Genomic DNA, 19,409 nt, shown 5'->3' with positions numbered 1-19,409 from the left:
TCTTGAATGCCGCCGAAGGATTTCTTTCTTCCTGCTCGGAGACATCATTTTTAGCCCATTCCGAGGGCTGTGATTTTGGCCCCAGCAGCTGTGGCTTCATGTATATACATTGTCTCTTCTCAGCTCGAATAGAAACCTCTGGAGAGCAAGACCGTGCCCAAGAACTGGCAAAAGGCGGGTGAAATCAATTCGAAGAACTTGTATATTTACCAAGAGAAAGACAATACAACCGAATCATTGCACTGTGCGTTAGGAATAAATTAGCAATTATTGCAAGGAAGCAAACTGACACTCATAAAAGAAAGCATTCGTTACCTAATTTCCTGGTCCAAAAATTATTTTTAAGGTTTCTAATACTAAAAAAATTTAAGCATAAAGTAGAGAAAGTGGTTAAACCGCCATATAACCATCACCCAGACCCCAGAATTCTCCGGTTTTCAACACTGTTGTTTCATTCACTCCATTTTTATCCAGAGTAACTAAAGGTTTTAATCACAACTCCCAGACACCTTACTTATCCCTGTACACTTCAGCGTACACCCCCCAAGTGGTTATGAAAGCATCTTTCATAACCACAATGCTTTTAGCGACCTGGTTAGCAGCACCTTAAAGTTAATAATACTTCTGGATTTTACCCACACTTCCCGACTGTTTCCAGGGAGGGAGAACATCATCGGGAAGACGGCCTGTTTCCCACGCTGTCACAGGGAGCCACGCGAGGAACCGATCACACGAGGCAGCGATTCAATTCTAGGTCGATTCTTAACCTTTAAGGGGAATTTTAAATTTCTTTTTTAAAACTATAAATGTAGGCAGCAAACCACAGAAGTATTAGTATCTGTGACTTTGTCACCCATAGAAATGAAAATATTTGAATACCATATTATAGTTGTTACAGATATCTTCAAATATTGTGAATACTCATGATTACTTTGCAATTCTGTTCATTATTTTCCCACCTCTTAATCTTGTTACATAATGTGTTAATAAGGAAGCATATTACTGTATCGAAAACATTTTCTTTGTACTATTTGGATAACTGCATTTCGATCTACTTGACTTCCTTCGTAATCCTATGTGTTCTATTTTAAAACAGTATTCTGAGAAAAGTCCATAGGCTTCACCAGGCAGCCAGAGGGATCCCTGTGGCCCCCACACGAGGAACCCCTGGGATGAAGGCAGACCGTTTGAATATACCCAGCAAGCCTAAGAGCCGCGATGCCGTGATGTTTAGGAGAAAAGAGAATCACCCCTTGAGTAGCTCATCAGTTTTTTGAATCCTGAGCAAAATAACCAGGCATGATATACATCAGCCCCAGTAAAGAGTCCAGAAGCCCCCGCGAGAGGCATGCGAGGGCCCCTCTCCAAACCCACCGCTCGGCCAGCTCTTCAGAAAGGATGTTCCGAGGCCTTGAGAGGCAGTGCTATAAAAATCTAAGGTATTAATAGAAGTCCTCCGCCTCCGGCTGCAGCCCCTCCCACACGGCCTTCCTGGCGAGGCCCCAGGCATCCTGCAGCCTGGCTGTGGGGGCAGAGCTTCTGCGACAAACCGTTCTCGGCTCATGCCGGAGGCGGACACTGACTCACTGTCGCCAACAGGGCGGGAGGGAGGTAAAGAGATTGGCCTAAACTCTCTTTTCTGGAAAATGGGAACAATGCCACTTGCCGCCTATTTCACTGAGTTTTCAGTCAGTCAGAATGGCGTATGCGTAAACTCCTAAAAGTGTCACATTATTGTACCAGGAGAAAGTTACCCAGCTTTGCCAAAGGAAAAGGGTAAAAACAACCGTCTGGGATCACGTGGACTCACGTTCTTTACCTGCGAATCAGTCAACCTCGTTTGCATCTCACTGGCTGATGACTATTCGTATTACACGGCGAGTTGCATGTAACTGCCTTATACAGTAACCACATCCTTAGATTCGCCAAGCAAGGAATATTTGCTCCCCACAGCCACAGCAGTTTACCAGCTCTTGAATTTCACATTTACATGTGGTGTGGCTTTTGGCAGGGGTGCGTTGACAACGATCAGACATTAAAAACAGCTGGTGACTCTTCCCATTAGCTCCAAACTGGAAACGACCCAAGTGCTCATCAATAGTAGAATGAATTCAGCGATTACGGTGCATTCCTCCAAGGTCACGTTATGCCACGGTGAGAATGAATGAACCGTTGCTACGGGTAACAACAGGTGTCAGTCGCACATACGTAAGTTTGAGGAGAAGCAGCCGGATAGGAAAGGGTACAGCCTGAATGATCCCATTTTCAAAGAGTTTACAAACGGCCCCAGCCAGGCCCGGGCGTCGTAAGTCCGAGCAGTGGCTGCCCTTGGGTGGCCAGTCACGACCAGAAGACACGAGGTGCCTGGGGCACTTGTACTGACCGTGTTGCTGGACTTGCGTGTTGGCTACTTGGATTCTGTATCCATTCTGTAAAAAATTATTGGGCTGTCCACGTATATTTGTGCACTTTTCTCTGCATGTGTGTTATATACCTCAAAAACTTCAGAAGTAAAAAAAAAAGACATGGACAGAGTCCCCCATTTTTTTTTTTTTAATACCCCCTCCTTCAGAGTACTACCTTCTTAGAAAATTGGAGATATTTGAAAATATTGTGGAGAAGTCTGAAATTCTCAACTGGGATTTCTGGTTATATGCAAACCACCAGAAAATAAGCTATTTTCTGCCCACCCCCCATTGGGTTATAATTCTATTTTATTGACACATTTGTTCATCCGAAATGACGGATATCACAAAGCCAACTGCGATCCGTTCTAATGATTTGTTCAAGTGACCTGAGGTAACGTGAGCAGTGACAGGACGGCCTCAGCAGGACCTTCTCCCAGCAGGCGGGGTGGTGGTGTGGTTTGGCCCGGACAAGGGTGCCGGGCAAGCTGATGTCACGGGGGCCGAAAGCCTCTCTTTGGAGCTCCAGGTGCAGCTAATGCAGCAGGAGGAGGGGAAGCTTCTAATTGGCCGGCCCAGAGGGGCAGGTTTTTCTAACTGGTGGGCCCAAATGGGTACGATTTTACAAAGAGAAGAAAGTGGGGATGCAGCCCTGCTTCTGTCGCTGACGGGGCCCTTTCTTCTGCTGGTCGCTGGTGGTGCGGGGTGCTGTCTCCCCGGCCTCAGGGGCTTGTCCCTCCTGCATAAGTGGCCTACCTTCTTTTTTCCCTTCTTTACGTAGGAAGCCTTTGGGAACCACTTTTCTCCTATGTCTCCTTTTCATCCCACCCCATGCCCCAGAGCAGATCTCAACCACGTGACCAAGCCTTCACTGTTCGCTCCGTGGGGGTAAGAAATAAGACTATTTACGAGTCACCCAAACCCAGCTCCCAGTCCAGTGCTCAGCGTTCAGGAGGCACTTAATCAAGTTTTTTTCAAAGAAGGAACTGCGGGTTCTCAGTATTTCTTTCTGTCTTTCCCTTCTTCTGGGATATTTGTTCTGACTATCGTAGAAGGAGAGTGTGTATCAGGGTTAGATCTGATGCCAGAATTCCACCAGTCACTTGTCGCTTACTTAAACCCTGGCCAAGTTACGTACTCATTTCCTCAACTGTAAAATAGGGATGATACAAATCTTCCTTGAAAGGATCTGGGGAGGATTGTAAAAATAAAATGTAACTCCTAGAACCGCGTGTGCACATAGCATTACACATTCGTTCATTTCTTCATGCATTTGATAACATTTCGACAAGCTTGAAAAAAAATGCCAGAAGCTAGGCTAACGGCAGTGATGCAGACAGCATTTCCACTCTCATTATGCATAGAATTCTGGGGAGGATGTATTTCTAATCAGTAAATTTTAAAAAAAGTTTGTTGTTATGGGTATTATAACAATATTATCTATCTATCTATCTATCTATCTATTATCTGTCTATCATCTATCTAGCTACCCATCATTTATCTATCCAGGTTTTCATTCTTCTATTTGTATATGTATATAATTCTTCTATCAGCATCTGTAGGTAATAATCTTAAGTATTATATGTGTTTGTTATTATTAATAATAATATTATAACTACATACAGAGAAACGTCTGCTTTAAAATTATAGCTGTCTACATATAGAGAGATGCTTCCATGATTATTTCTAGGGCATAGGATTTGGGATAAACTTTTCAATTTCTTCTTTAAATTTTTCTATATTATTTGAAATTTCTAGCAGCAGCTATCACTTTCAAAACATGAAAATACTAAAAGTCTTAAGAACTAAAAAATTTAAAAACCTAGACAAAATGGAAAAAATATCGAATATCAAAATTGGCATAAGAAATAAGGTACTTGAATAGACCAGTAAGTTTTAACAAGATTAAATTATAATTTACAACCTCCCCTCTCAAAAAACTGTAGGTCTATATGGTTTTTGAGGTAAATTCTATCAAACTCTTGAGGAACAATAATTTTTCATCTGCATTATTTGTATTCAAAAAGAGACAAAACCAAAATCCGCCAAGTTCATCTCATATTAGTATAATCAGATGAACACAGTATTAACAAATTTATACCTTCTTTGTCTTATGCAAGTAGATGAAAATTCTTTTAAAATATTAGCTAACTGATTCCAATAGTATGTTTTAAAATAACACAGCTTGATTAATAATGGTTCATTTTTAGAGATTCTGCCAACAAAAGTCAGACCATCAATAGATTAAAAATTTTTAAATCTCATGATAATATCGGTTGATACAGAAAAAGCATTTGACAATTCTTTACCTACTTATGATAAAAACTCTTAGCAAACTAAGAGTAGAAAAGGATTTAATTCTCTTAAATGGATGACGATAATATTTTAAAACCCTCAGTAAATATTATACTTAGCAGAGAAACTTTAAGTGCATTCCTATTAAGACTGTAAACAAGATAAAAATTCGCACTGTCAGAAACTACTGTATAGTACAACCAATACTATAATTTTGGAATATCCTGGCCAAAACTGATGGAAAGAAAGAGAAATAAGAGGATTGGAAAAAAAGAAGCAAACTATTGGTTTTTGCAGATGGTATTCTTATCTACTCAGAATAACCAATAGGATCAACAGGTAAACTGTTAGAAATTGATGGCAATCTGATCAAATTACCGGAGCTTTTCCAACAGCAAACAACTTAGAAATGTTAAATAAAAAGCAAGATAACATTCACATAGCAATGACTACTAAAACATGTCTGGTAATTTATTTAACCAAGAATACTTAGCCTACTTGAGAAAACCGAAACATTCTAATAAAGGACATGGGAGAAACCTGAGTGAATGAGAGACTCCTAGTTCTTGGGGGAGAAGCCTTAACATTATAAATGTATCAACTCTCCCCACGTTTTTCTGGTAAATGCAATCTAATCTCACCAAAATTTTAGTTAAATCTTTGAGATCCATGATAAATTTATTCTGAATGGTGTTTGATCTTGAGGCAATACAGGACTTCTTAAACAAAAAGTTTTAAAAATCTCATAAAGTATAAAATGGGTTATTAAGTACATTAAAGTTATGAATTTCTGTTATATAAAGGGCACATGGGTCAGGTTAGAAACTTCTTTCAAAATAGGAGAAGAGCCTTTATAATGTTTCAGTTGAACAGGGATTTCTATCCAGAGGAACACGTCTCAAGCAAGAAATCAAACCAATCGACAAGAAAAATTAACCTCATTAGAAAAATGGGCGAAGTATATCAACGGGAAATTTACAGAGCAATAAACTCAAAAAGCTAAGAAATCGTAAGTAACTTGGCAAATTAACAGAACGGCGAGCTATAATCGTATACCTTTTTCACTGGAAAGGATTAGAAAGCCAAGTCATGCCTTGCGTTGGCTGGATATGGGGCCATGTTCTGCTGGGTACGGGACTGGCACAGCCATCAGAAAGCACCGTCTGTACTGGGCAGGCAAAGTCAAGAAACCCGGGCGCTATCAGCTGGCGAGACTGAAAGTCGGTAAGGAAATGAGAGTGATGGAGGAAATAACGGTGTTGCCCGCTTGATTGGGTAAATTCAGATGACGGAACCCAGGATAGAGAAAAAGGAGGAGGAGCTGGTTTGGGGATAAAGACTGTGTTTTCCATGTTGCACTGTTTAGAATTATAAACTTATGGGACACCCTGATGGAGATAGTAGTCAATCAACATGAACTTCTCCCCTATCAAATTAATTCCCTTTTTCTTCTGTGTTTAGGAAACATTGAATCTTAATTGGGAATTTTCTCCAACTTAAATGCTGTTAGTTTTTATAGTTTAAGGACCAATGTTTCTATTAAGTTCTTCTCAATGATTAAAAAAAGAAAGAATAGGTAACTGATTTTTAAGGTCGTCAAACTTGTGAACTACAGTTAGGAGGTGTCACGTAACAATAAAGTGAGGTGAAGAATATTTAAGAGACTGGGAAGCTCAAGTCTTTTGGTGCCAGAACCCTTGAATTTATCAGCTCTGTCACTAGGAAGCTATGCAATTTGGGGCAAGATGCTTAACTGTCAATAATTGGGATTTATAATAATTACCTTTCAGGAATGTTATTAGGAGTAAATAAAATCTTATGATTAAGTGTCAGACACATAGTAGACGTGTCATAAAAGCTATTATTATTATTATTATTTTATATCATTGTAGACCTTTACCTTCAATTCTTACTCATTCTAAATTTCATAGAACAGTCTATATCACTACTGTCCAATAGGAATATAATGCAAGCTACATATGTCATTGAAATTTTTTAGTAGCCATAATAAGAAAGAAAAAAAAAAAAAACAGGTCAAATTGATTTTAATTAAAAAAAAAAAAACTCATTGGGAAAAAAATAATGCACATTATTTAATCCAATATGTGCAAAATGTAATTTCAACATGTGATCAATATGAAAGTTATTGACGTTATTTTTCCATTCTTTTTTTGTATTATTTTCCAAATCTGATGTGTATTGTATTCTTAGACGCATCTCTTTTCGGACAAGCCACATTTCAAGGGCTTAGTAGCTATGTGTGGCCAGTGGCTCCTACGCTGAACAGCACAGGTCTGATGTTTTAAATCCTGTATTATAAAATCAACACCTTGTCTGTCCCATTCTCAGATAATATGAGTTTGTGGGAGAAACAACATGGCATTTTTTCCCCTACTTCAGTCATTAGAAATAGAGGTTTTTCTGGACCAGGCATGAGACCTTCTGTGCTGCTGGGAAGAGACATGTGAAATGCACCTTCCCCTCCTCCAGTCCCGGAGCCACACTGAGTGGGGCGAGAAAGGCCCTCGAACCGGGTCCCACGGAGAGTTGTGGCTGCACCCTGAGGGGACCGCAGGTTTACCCCACTCCTCCTCTGCGTTCAGAATATTAATTCTAAAATGAATCTTGTTGCCTCTCAGACCTTGAAAGATCCTAACGGTGTCAGCCAGGAAACAATGGGAAGGAAAGAGGCAACTGTTTCCATTTGGGGCTCACTTCTGCCCCAGCGCCATCAGGCGGAGCAGACCGTGCGTTCTGCTTGGAATTGGTTTGGAATGAGACAAAGAAAGAAATACATATGGTATAATAAGCATATGGTAACCACAGATGAGGTAAGACAAGTATTAACAAAACTTGAAACAAACGAAAATGTATGAAATGATTACCTTTCTCTGCATTAGCTACTGGAATATCGTGCTTTGGGTGAGAGGGCGACCAGATGACTTCTCTCTCTCAAATCCGTTCTAAGTGTATTATTCTCTAGTTTTGGAAATCATCATGTAGATAACAATTTCTTTTACTAGTAGTTGAAACACATAACATGGAATTTGCCATCTTAATTTTTAAGTGTACAGCTCAGCAGTGTTGAGAATAGTCACACTGGTATAAAACAGATCTCCAGAACTTTCTCATCTTGTCACTCTGAAACTCCGTCCACGTTAAACACGGCTCCCTTTCCCGTCTCCCTCCCTGGTGACTGCCATTCCGCTTTCTGTTTCTAAGAGTTTGACTGCTTCTGACACCTCCTTCAAATGGAATCAAACAGTGTTTGGCTTCTTGTGACTGGCTTGTTCCACTTGGCATAATGTCCTCAAGGTTAATCTATGTCGTTGGAACATTTTTTTATAATAATTTTTTTAAGTTTAATCTCCCAGATTTATCAGGTTTTGAAACAGATTTGATTTTTTTTTTTCCACCAGACTTTTACTAAGCAACGTCAATGTGCGACATGCATGGGAGGCCTATTGTCATGCTGAGCAGCTGGGAAGCTGGACTCTTCGGTCTCTGGTTAATGTGGCCATGCCTGGGACTCGCTTCTTTACTCCAGTAAGCTCTGAAGAGCATGCCGGGGAATATACAGCTCTGTGTTCCGTTTAAATTCTGTCTCCCCAGCCAGGCATTTTATTATTCTGTTTTCTCCCAGGAGATGATTCAAGTCCACAAATTATGAGGAATATCAGCAAAAGTAAGCACAGGATATATGTGTGGCCTTGAATAAAATGGAGACCAATTCGTAAGCTCAATACTTCCAGCTCAGGATTTGGGTGGGGCACAGGCTGGCCGACAGCAAAGAATCCCACCTCACCAAACTTCGTCCCTCCCCTGTGCCTTCCCTGTTCCCAGCACATGAACATCTCCAGAGCAGCAAGGAATTCAGCCTTGGGTGTCTTAGGTCAAAGAGAAAAGGCACAGCGCTCCGATGTGATTCCCAGCCTGAAACGAACCAAATGTCTTTTGGTAAACAACACTTGAGATTTTTTTTTTTTTTTTAACGAAGGCATTAAACTGACCTTTTTTTGAAACGGGCTAGACAGGGTAAACAAGGAGAGATCTTGTTTTCCCTTCATGCTGGAAGAATGATATTTCTCCCTTTCCAGCTCAGTACAGTTGACTGAATTGGAAAGGAATCTATTTTCTCTGGAAAGATTTATTTGCCCAACAGTCGTGTTTTTGGCTGTGTGTGTGTGTGTGTGTGTGTGTGTGTGTGTGTGTTGGCAAGAAGCGATAGATTTTCCAGAACAAGGGTCGTCTTGTTCACAGTTTAAAGGGGCCCAGAAGTTGACGGAGGAATTTAAAATCAGGGGAAGCTTTTATAGGCTTCACCAACGCCATGTACAGACTCCAAAGCATGTCAGATTGGCCAGGGAGTGAGGACAAGGAGGTGACTTTGCTGGGCAGCGAGTCTGTGGTCCCACCCCTGTCACGAGGGAGAATGGATAGAACTGTCTTTCCTTTCCTCGTTTCGATCTCGAAACATGACAATCCCAGACGACCAGGGTCTGTTATGGAGGGTCCGCGCTTCTATCTATCAAACAGAGAATGGTTTCCACAAAAGTTAAACAGTTTTTTGAGAAATCCACGTGGAAAAGCTAAGAGTAACTAACCTTCTCTCCCTACAACCACCGTTCTTTTCCCACTTGGGGACACGCGTTTTGGGATCAAGCAAAGCTTTAATTCTTTTCCGATAAATTAGAGATTTCTAGGAGTCATGAGGGTCCCCTTTCTCCTCTCTCCTCTACTCAGCTTCACCAAGGACTGGCGTCATATCAGAAACGTCAGAGCAAGTATCCAGCTTTATGGAGAATTGTTGTCACTACTTTTGATTTTATTGTCTGATGCACCAGGCATTAATATAAAATAAAACTGTATACTTTGGAATATTTTCTTGAGAACGGTTCTTTGAAGGTGAATAATCTACTTCTTGTTAATGCAAAAAAAATTAAATATATATTATATATACATATATATGCAATAAAATATATGTATTATATATACATTATATATAAATATATATTATATATACATGTATATATGAATATATACATGTATATGTATGCAATAAAAATATTTTTTTATATATATTTTCTGGTGTTAAACTATATATATATTGGTGTTAGTAAAGAATATATGTGTGTGTGTGTGTATATATATAAAAAGCAATGTATCTTAAGCTGGAGGTTCGTTTCCCCTCAATTCTTGTTTCCCAGTCACTGCTTACAGAGCTCAGCTGACAGTTCAGCTGGATTTTGCACAAGCGACTTTTCACTCAGCTGGTCTTCACCTTGCCCGGTGCGGCTGGCCAACGGCGGGGACAGGAAAGGTGGTTTTCCTCCGAGCATGAACGCTGAAACTTCGACCACATTTTCCATCGCCCGAGGTCTGTTCTCAAGGAAACGCAGACAGGCAGAAGACAGAGCGGTCTGAGCTCTCTCCTCTGTAGACGTTGGCTCCCAGCCTCTTAATGCATTTAATTTAGCAAATGTCCACGTAATTAAATGAGGGGGAAATAGCATTTTTCTTTGATGGCAAAATAGTTTCCAGGAGGAGAAACCGGCCGCTGGCGTTGACTCAGAAGTGGTGCCGGAGGCCGTCGCAGTGGTGAGACGCCCTCCTCCGGCCCCCGACGGTCCCCCTTCCCAGGGGCTGGCAGTCCTGTAGGGCTTAGTACGCACGTCGCTTCTCGAGGCATTTTTAACTTTCGCGAATACGTTTTCCCTATCACGTGCCAAAGTCCATGTACTTGGAATAATTGAGAATTTCACTAATTCTTATTATGTTCTTTATCGCCCAGTTTGAAGATGGTCGAGACTGAATCTGGGCTAAATGGGCTTCACACTGGCTTGAGAGTCACACAGCACAGCGGCTCGAGAAGAATCCCAGGTCTTTCTCGGGGAAAGACCTAAAAAGTTTTTAAGGGTAGGATCCAGTCATTTCTTCTTAATCTGTTCTCTAAATATCTAGCCCATAGTTGATGTTAAATAAATATTAATTAGAAATAAATGCTGACCATGAGGTAAAAGAAATAGAGAAAGGGTGAGAAAAATGGCAGTGAAGGATAAATAGGGGTGACCTCCCAGTAGACCTAGACCCGATTTTCAGTCTCCCGGTGACCCTCGTAGGGATCCCAGCCGAATGAAGCTTCTGGGTCTTTCTCCAGTTCACCTCCAGTCGAGTCCCCTAAGCTCTGTCCATACGTCTTTCAATCGGTGCCTTTGTTCTTACCCCACGGTGCCTAGGGACCCGTCCCCACTACGTAACTGCTTCTCTCGCCCCATTTCCCATCTCTTCGCCCTCCCCACCCTGCCTCAGCTCATGGCCTCAAGAGTTGGGGAAAATGTAAAACAGCCTCTTCCTCAAGATGAGGGCGATCTCTGGGATGGGACATCATTGACAGCTGCATGAATCCTGGAATCTGAGTTTCTGCCTGTGGGTCCGAGGGGGCTGCCTCGATTTAAAGGGAGGGGTTAGCACTTGCCACCTCATTGTCAAGGCTGCTTGTTCCCAGGATGCATTTCTCACTTGGGTCGCAGACAAACTTAAGATAACAGAATGGGGTAAAAAGAGACTCTTTTAGCAGCTGACTTCAGAACTCCTTCCGCCTTGATGAGACGGCCTGATGTGAACAGTTGAGCAGGGTGATTCGGCCCAGGAAAGTTATGGAGGGAGGAGACACAACAGAGAGAGGGTGGGATTTCTCTGTATAAGAAAATGAAGGCATATCGCTTTTTACTAGTGAGGGTGGAGGTGGAAAGAAAGATGAATGTCGGACCACCTGGCAGTAGCCCTCAGTCGATAGGAAGAAATATTTATACCGTATCAATTTAATCGTTATATTTGTTTACACTGGTGTGGTGTAAACCTCTCTAAGTCTTCGGTAAAGAAGGTAGAGTACTTATAAATTACAATAAAGTACATACAAAGACTGTGTATGTGTGTGTGTGAAAATAAGGGATCCTTCTGAATTTTCCAGATCCATGAGTTAGAGAAATCCCACAGGGGAGAGTGAGTTGATACACACATGGCTACAGAGTCAATATTTCAATGAGAAGGATTGGAACTTGACCAGTAGTCTTATAAGGCATATCTTCCTTACGCATCCAAAGTCCAGGAGGCAATTTATTTAAGACTCAGAGGGCTGATTTTGTTTTCCTCTGATACCTTGGTTAAGTGAAAAGCACATTTAGCGAAGTCGGGGGAGGTGTGGCTGGACAGCCATCTACTGATTTGATTTGGGTCTAGTAGTATTACCTGGGAAAAGAGATCAAACCAAAAGAAATTTTAAACTTCTGTCCAGCACTTTGACTCTGTCGATAAAGATCCTGGCCTTCTTTCTCAAAAATTTATGGACCGCAAGCATGTGGAATCTTCCAAAAATGCTGATGTCACGAACCCACATTTGACAAGGTTCGTAGAACATGTGAATCCAACCTCTGGGACTAACTGCCTGGACTGGACCCTGCTTACTTGTAAGTGACCTTTTGCAAGTTCCCTGTGCCTCAGATTCCTCTTCTGTAAAATGGGGATAATCATAGTTCCAATCTCGAGGACTTCGAGAAGATTGAGTGAGTTTGTAAAAAGCACTTAGTTCTGGCACACTCAGAATCTGAATTATTATTATCTTCCCTTATTACAGGAAGCTGGAAGGAGGATTATGCTAGCCAATTTATGTATATATCTAAATCTTCCCAACAACTAATTTTCATAGCAATAAGACATTATTAAATCTGTTTTTTTTGTCTGAAGACCTGAGACCAAGGAAGATAAGTAAATTTCCTAAGGTCACACAATTGGTTAGAATCAGACGCCTTATGGGTGGGTCATTTGTTATGTAAGTCTAGAAAGGAAAATTACAATTACTGGTTATTGCTCACGTGAGGAATAGTGCAATATCTTATACAGTATTTGAATAGAAATGGAAAACTGAACAGGAAATAGTTATGTTAAGTGAATTAGTGTAGCCACACGCCATTTTGGGAAAGTATAAAATGAAATGAAATAGTTACAGTTAATCTCTAAGCAGAAAGGACACGGGAGGAGCAGTGTGGTCGCGCTGACCTGTCTGCAGAAGACTTAATTCCTCAATTTCTGGTCTGCTGTTGCTTGAATTAAAAAACAAAACAAAACAATACTAACAGTAAGTTTAGCCAACATCTCAAATATTAAATACATTCATATTAGTTGAAAGAGAAACAATATTTCTCCTTGAAGCTATATCTAAAGCAAAATTCTCTTTTTCTCTCAGTGAGCAGTTTGGGCGAGCCTGGTTTTCTGGCACTTGGCTTTCTCATCCGCGTTGTGGCTCGGAGCCTGATCTTGACCACAATTCTGGGGGTGGGCTGAGAGCTCGGAGAGAATCCTTCTTCACCGAGCACCTCCCGTGGTCGGCAGCACGCCCATCGGCTCTTCCAACCCCACCACCGTCCTCGGAGGCCAGCACGCTCAGCCTCCTTTGAGAGATTGGGAAACTGAGGCACGGAGAGGTTTCGTTAACTTACCACAGCTACTACCTGGGGCAGCAGGCTTCGAACCCCGAACTCTGACCCCAACGCCCATGCTCCTGTTATTCATAATTCGCCCCCCAGTTGGTTGAAGACGGGTCAGGATTAAGTCACAGTTTGGGCTGGGTGGAGTTGTCATAAGACTCAAATCATTCATTTACACGTGGGTAAGAAGAAGGAAGACATTCGGGTGCCCCCTTCCGAGTGATGCCGATGAAACAAACAGAGGGGACCCCTCCGGCCAGATCCACTGATGGGGGCCCACGCTAAAATCCAGTTATTTCTTCCTATTTTCCTCAACACTTTCTGACACTATTCCAAGAAGTTCACAGGCTCTGAATTCCTTTTTTTTTTTTTAATTCATTTTTTATTATGGTGACGTTGGTTAACAAAATTCTAATCTCTTAAACCAGTGCTTTTTCTTACTTTTCCCATGTGAAATAAATGGCACGTTCTGTTCAGGTGTACCCAGGTCCCTGAGGAACTTGCCACGTCTACGTTCCTCTCTCTTCCACTTAGGAAAGCCGACGAGAATGAGCGAATACTGTGCGGTTATCAGAGCCGTAACTTTGAATCCATACGCATTTGTATAAAATAGTCCATCTTCCGCTAACTTCCTCACTATTTGTAATAAACTCTATGCAAGATCCCGAAAAGCTGTGACTCAGACGTGTTTGAAATCTAAATGAAACAGGCATGGGGGGTATACAGTTCAACATATTTCCTAAGGAGCAGCTTTTCTGCATTTTCCTCTCTTTTTCGTGTTTTCTTTCTTTGAGATGATTCTCTCTGTGTTCTATTTCCATCAGTAGAACTAACTTAAGTTATCTAGACTCAGCATCTTAGGGCCGTTCTAGTGCCTTCCTCACGCTTTACTGTGTCTCCCATGTCAGTTCCCTTCCCTCCATCTTTAGTTCAGATCATCATTATCTTACTTCTGGACTGTTGCCGGTCCACTTGTTTCTTTGCCTTTTTTTTTCTCCTCTTTTCCCTATAATCTTTTCATTTCATTGCCGCCAAATGCCTCCCCAAAATACAGTTTAAATACTATCATTTTATTGGAACAAAACCCAGATCCAGTGCAAACTCCTCACTTCAGACCCTAATAAACTCTGCCATACGATCCCAACAAGCTTTCTGCTATCTGTACCCTGTGCTGCAGCCACAATGTAACAGATGACTGGTGCCTGTGTTTCTCTTTGTTCCATCCATTCTGTATTTTATTAAAATGCTCTTCATCCTCTAGAAACGTCTCTCCTGATTCTCTCGCTCCAATGTAATCATTCTTCCTTTGAACCCCTCTGTCATTAAATGAGCAGAAATTGCTGCATCTTACCCTAATTTCTATCATTATTTCTAGTTATCTGCTCCCTTGCCCCCTCCCCACCCCCAATACACTAAATTGTCATCTCCTTGGCAGTCGGGACTTTGTATCTCCTGCAGTTAGTTCCGGGATGGTCTTTCTCACGCGGTGATAATTGTGATCACGAATCATGATTTTGTGAATGAAGAAGAGGAAGGAGGAGGAGGAGGAGGAGAAAAGGGCGGTTAGAAAGCTCTTTGCCCCTCTAGTCATCATGATTACACAGCTTTCATTGTCGACAAGTTTTTTCCTATATTCGTCTAAAATCTGCTCCCTTGAAATTCAGTTCCATAAATATTTATTGAGTGACTACTATGTGTAAATTGCCCCACTGATCCGGATATAACCTATCTGCCTGCCCATCCCATCACCCATCATCAGGAACGAACTTTCTTCTCATAAATTGAGAAAGAAAAAGGCTGCCGAGTCCACCCTCTTATTAGCGTCTCTAAGCTTCTCTCACCTCTGCTCTCCAGGTTAATTTCTTGAAAGTATCTTTCTCCACTTACCTCTGAGCCATAATAGGTGTGGGGGTGCAGATAGGGTTGCTGAGAGAGTTATTGGAGTTATTAGCATTATGTATAGCAAGCCCCTGGGGGTCAGAGGCCGAAAGGTTTTTTCTTCCATTTACGAAAAAAAAAAAAAAAAAAAAAAGCGTATGCTTAAATTTTCAAATATTTGGAGATTACGACCCTATTTCCCATAAATCTTCTTCGGCAAGATTTATTTACTTTGCACACAAAGAGTGGAGGGATAGTTTAAAAGGTTCTTAGTCAAAATACCAGGAGATGGGTTTAAAAGGGGTGTGTTTAGAGAGAGGAGCCATTTATTTAGGACTGAGTGGATGAACGACGGTTCGTAGTTACAGGGATGAGGGAGTGTTGTGAGTGTCTGGATTGTATCAGCCTTTGGTGCTACTCCTCCAGAGCTGGCGGGAAAATAGACCCGAGTGTGGTCTCGTAGATTAATTTTGCGAATTAGAATTCGCTGTAGGTAGTCGCTACGCAAAGCATCACCCGATGTGACACTTGGCCCAGCCCAGTCCATCACGTGTCCCCTTCCGTCACCGTCTCTCTCCCGCACCAGGCGAGAACCTCGCAACTGGGATCCTAGTCCCCAATTATTCTTCTCTCTAAATCATACCGCGCAGCCCAGTGAGGGCGACCTCGCTGAAACGCAGCTCTGATCACATTCCCGGCCCAGGAGCCCCGTTTTCTTAAACCTTCAATTGTAAACTGTGGTGTCCCCTCCGGCCTTGTCCCTGCGGGCGGTCCTACGCTCCATATAGAGCTGACCACCTCCATTTTTGACCTGTCATTTTTGATAGCGATTTCAATCATAGGACTTATGACCCTTTGTTTCTTCACATCTCTCTCCTACTTTCGAGACTGTCACCTTACATTTGCATCCCCAACACCTACCTACCGTAGCGCCCAGCACCCAGTGAGTGTCCAACATCTTGTCTTCGGGACGAATGGAGGGTGAGGTTCAGTCTCTGTGGTTCTGCAGCCCAGGCCTTCCACAGTCGTGGCCTGCCTTGCCTCTCCGCGAGCTCCATCCCTTTGAAAACCATAAAGCCAACCTTTCCCTGAACGAGGCTTGAATTCTCCCACTGTCCAGCCTGTCGCTTTACCTGGGTGGCCTTATTCCTTGTCTAAACCCCGCTCGTTATTCCAGAGACGCTCCAGAGATCTCTCCTCCGCGAGGCCTTCCCTCGCTCTGGGAACACCGGGTCGTCCCGTCTTCGACAGCATTGGTCAGACACTTATCTCATGACCTCTTTCAACTTCGTTTTCACCGCAGCCTTTAGAATAGAGATTTGACCAAACAGGTGCTAAGAAAATTGCATGGAGTGGAAATGACATGGTTCCTCGCTCATGACAGGGAGGCTGCGCTGACTTCGCTGAGCGCGCGGCCCTGTCCCGGGTACGTAGATCTTGCTCCTGAACTAGAACATGGTGAATTACGGGCCCTGAGGGCGTAGCTAGATCTCCGCCAGTCCAGAATCTTCTCCTTCCTTTGTCTTCCCTGGAGGAGCGGAGAGCCAGGCTGCAGAGCCAAGAGCTTCCCAGCCCGGGTCCGGTGGCCTCTGGTCGTTCGCCTAGGGTACCACGCAGACACTGTGCGTGGCTCCTTTTCTGAAAAAGGTCAGGGGGCACTGACCTTAGTCAAATGAAGACGAAACCGCGAACGCGTGGGCATGCGCGCAGTGCCATGGGAAATGGGTCCCTTCGTATCCTATTTGTAAGCACAATACGAAAAGCTGATAATCTGGCGCCAGGAGCTATTTCCCAAACCCGATTCCTACATCCGTGTGACTTGGAGCAAAGCGTCTAAACTTCTTGGGCTTCTGTTTCCTTGGGGATTTTCTAACTTCAGAGATTTTCTTCTTAAAGCTGGCTTCGTCTGGAGCTGGGGGAAAACCATGAGAGAGGTTTCCAGCCCCCTCCCCCACGTTAGTCAGGGTGGGGTGGGAGGGGGAGGCGCAGAGAGACCTCCCAAGGAGAAGAAGGCCACTGCTCTAACGTGCCCAAAAGCCACTGGCCCAGGTGACGCCCACACTCCCTTTCGATGCTCACATCCTCGGAGTCTCTGAAAACCTATTTCTATCCATGTGCTGAAAGCAGGTCAATTAATGCACTTTAGGCCACAACTTTTTCCATTCTTGAAATAGTTTGCTTTTCTGGTCTGGTCACTGGATTGTTCGGGTTTTCTGAGAAAGTAGAGCCTCCGGGTGAGGTGCGAGCTCCAGCGGACATGTGAGTTAGAGCCGCCAGGTCGAAGGCAAAAACAATGGCCCCGCCTGGAAAACGGAACGGGAACGTCCTTTGGGGGTGTCAGACGCCATAGATTTCATCTTCAGGTGGCTTAATTCTCTCCCTCTCGATGAAATATTACATGACTGTGAGCTAATTATAGAAAAATACAATCTTCAGGTGGTGTGCTCTTCACTAATTAATTCAACAAATAGTTGTTTATGGTAGCCATACCGCCGTTCGGCCTCCGAATAGTCCAGATTAGACTTTCTGTGTGTTCCGTGATCTCTACCATTTCTTTTTAACGCTCCCGTTCACCCTGTACAGGGAGCACCTTGCCTGCCAGCATGTGCCCTGCGTCCGGGTTGGGATAGAGTCCCAAAGCGACTCAGCTCATTCAAGACAAGGAAGAGGGTCAAAACCACCTTGTCATTTCTGTTTCTGAACCCGGTCAATCGAAGGTGGTTAGTCGTAAATAAAGGATGATGAATGCCTAAAAGAAGAAAAAAAAAGAAGAAGAATGATGGACTTTGAATGAATGACAGGATTTAGAATCAAACCATGTAGCTAAGACCTGATTCCATCTTGGATATGAATTTTTAGCGGATTCTGAAGTCTCACTTTCTCCTCAGTGTTTGCGTATCTGTGGCTTATAACACTGATTTTCCACGCCAGGGTTTTCGTCATTGGTGTGAACATTAACCAGATCCCGACGATGACAGGTTGTAGTTGCTGAGCCAGAAACCGGTCCTGGAGGAGAGGATTCACTCGGTAAACAAAGAACGGTGCAGGCGTCTCCTTCGCCATTCACGAGCGTGATTGATCCACCTGCTTCCACCCGCCAGCTTCTGTCTCCATGCACAGAACTGGGAAGAGGGCCTTGTTTATGTGAAACCTTGTAAAAGGAATCCACCCCTGCAAGGCCTCCCCCTCTGCCACGGGGAGGACTCCAGACAGGCTCTGCTCTGCGTAAACACGCGCTTTCTTCAACACCTGGCATCCTTCCTTCGTTTATAGCCCATAGATTCTGCCCCCACCCCTGCCGCCATTTTGAACTAGTCATGTTTCTTATTTCACTTAAAATCTGATTCAGGTCTATAGCCATGTTACCCTGATTAAGCCCAATCCCATCTGATCTCGGAAGCTAAGCAGGGTCAGGCCTGGTGAGTACTTGGATGGGAGACCACCTAGGAAGACTAAGTGCTGTAGGCGTAAAAAAAAATAAAATAAAAAATAAAGGATTGTAAGCTGACAAGGTCTTTGCGATCTGTGAGGTCAACCAAGGGTTGCCTCGCCTAAAAAAAAAATCTGATTAGGATGTCTAGGGTCCTCATCTATACGTGAGCACCACAGTAAGTCCAGTTAGCACCCATCCCCACACGGCCAGTAACAAGTTTTTTTCGTGTGATGAGAACGTTTAAGATCTAGTCCCTTAGCGACTTTCAAATATACAACACAGTATTGTTAAATATGGTCCCCATGCTGTCCATCACGTCCCTAGGACTTATATTATAACAGACAGTTGGCACCTTCCAACCCCCTCCACCATTTCACCTCCACGCCGGCCCCCTCTCCTCCTCTGGGAGCCACTCACCTGTCTCCGTACCTGTGAGCTCGGCTAGTTGTTACAGTTGTTTCTACAGTCCACACATACGTGAGATCTCACGGACATTTGTCTTTCTCTGTCTGACTTATGTCACTTAGCATAATGCCCTCAAGCTCCATCCACATTGTAGTAAATGACGGGATTTCCCTTTTATTGCCAGGTAATATTCCATCCTATATATATGCACCACATCTTCTTTATCCGCTCATTCATCGATAGATACATCGATAGGTTGTTTGCATGTCTTGGCTATTGTAAATAATGCTGCGATCAACATGAGAGTTTATAAACATATCTTTTCAAGTTCGTGTTTTTGTTTCCTTTTAGTAAATACCTAGAAGTGGCATTGCTGAATCCCATGCTAGCTCTATTTTTAATTTTTTGAGAAATATTCATACTGTTTTCCATAGTGGCTGTGTCCATTTACATTCCCACAGCAGTACGTGAGGGTTTCAACTTCTCTGCATCCTCAGCAACACTTGTTAT

The 19,409-nt window shown here is 42.9% G+C and overlaps 1 pseudogene; it reads left to right on the top strand.

Moving 5' to 3' along the window:
- Positions 1–18,410: 18,410 nt before the first annotated feature.
- Positions 18,411–18,529, top strand: LOC120614487 (uncharacterized; annotated as a pseudogene).
- Positions 18,530–19,409: the final 880 nt, after the last annotated feature.

Source organism: Pteropus medius, unplaced genomic scaffold (assembly GCF_902729225.1).
Source record: "Pteropus medius unplaced genomic scaffold, Ma_sr-lr_union100, whole genome shotgun sequence".
Taxonomy (NCBI): Eukaryota; Metazoa; Chordata; class Mammalia; order Chiroptera; family Pteropodidae; genus Pteropus; species Pteropus medius.
Note: the sequence above shows the minus strand (reverse complement) of the source record. Positions and strands in the feature narration are given on the sequence as shown.